General features: G+C 41.2%; 1 non-coding gene across 1 annotated transcript; it reads right to left on the bottom strand.

The window, feature by feature from the left end:
* Nucleotides 1-500: 500 nt before the first annotated feature.
* Nucleotides 501-607, bottom strand: LOC121829204 (U6 spliceosomal RNA). The gene has a single exon (XR_006071988.1). It is a non-coding gene; the product is annotated as a U6 spliceosomal RNA (small nuclear RNA).
* Between the last annotated feature and the right edge of the window lie 601 nt (nucleotides 608-1,208).

Raw genomic sequence — 1,208 nt, 5'->3', positions numbered from 1 at the left:
TGGTATCTTTTTCGCTGGGTCTCATGGTGGGGATTGAATAAGATCAGGGTGAATGGTAAGTGTTCTGAAGTTATGATCATTGAGTGATTGCTTATAAACTCAGATGACGATTCTCAACAGCTCAACTACATGACCACCTTACACTCACCACTAAAGCCTGAGTTGGAATACCTCTCCACATGTGTGAGAGACTAGACAAGCAACCCAGTCTCTGAGGACATGACTTGCCCTGCTCTTCAGTAGAACTTAAGAGGCCAAGCCACTCCTTTAGGCCACTGACTTTCTAATGCCTCCATTTGTATGTGTGCTTTTAAATATACATTTCTATTTCTTAATAAAATTAAGTATATAAAAGTGCTTATTTATAGCATTACACACAGGTGTACGTGTACATACATACACCTGCTCATACTCAACTTTCCATTACCTTTCCTTCTTCTCTCCCCTCCTATGGTCTCTCCTTCCTCACAAATCATCTTCTTTCTACTTTTATATCTTAAAAGAATATTCTACACCATGCAATTCTGCATGCCACCCTTGTACAATGGTCATGCAAACCTTTTCTCTACTCTTTCAACTTTAGTATGTGTGCTGCTAAAGTAAGCACTCTTCAAGTTTCATACTGTTTTGCCTTTATAAAATTTGCTTTTAACTAATAGCATATACAGATGACAAAATCTCAAAAAATGTAGAAAACACGGTATAAAGAAAACATCCCTCCTGGGACTTATGCAGGGACGCTTGGCTCAATCTGGGAGGAGGGGACTGGACCTGCCTGGACTGAGTTTATCAGGTCAATCTCAGTCCTCAGGGGAGGCCTTGCTCTGGAGGAGGTGGGAATGGGGGGTGGGCTGGGGGGAAGGGGAGGGGGGCAGGAAGGGGGAGAACAAGGGAATCTGTGGCTGTTATGTAGAACTGAATAGTATTGTAAAATAAAATAAAATAAAATAATAATTAAAAACAAAAAGAAAAAAAGAAAACATCCCTCTGTATCCTCTGGTTCCTTCTTTGTGAGGAGACACTGTTGCCGGTCATTTCAGGGACTGACTTAGCATCCAGACTTTGCCTCTTTCTTTCCGTTTTGCTTTTCTCTGTGACCCCTTTGGGTTCTTCAAACTGCTTTATTTTTTTCTGACCACATTTGCTAAGTCTCCCTTTTCACGTCCTTGCTTTTGAACCCAGGAATTTTATTCCCCAGGCTTTGGGTT

This window comes from Peromyscus maniculatus, chromosome 4 (assembly GCF_049852395.1).
Source record: "Peromyscus maniculatus bairdii isolate BWxNUB_F1_BW_parent chromosome 4, HU_Pman_BW_mat_3.1, whole genome shotgun sequence".
NCBI lineage: Eukaryota > Metazoa > Chordata > Mammalia > Rodentia > Cricetidae > Peromyscus > Peromyscus maniculatus.
Note: the sequence above shows the minus strand (reverse complement) of the source record. Positions and strands in the feature narration are given on the sequence as shown.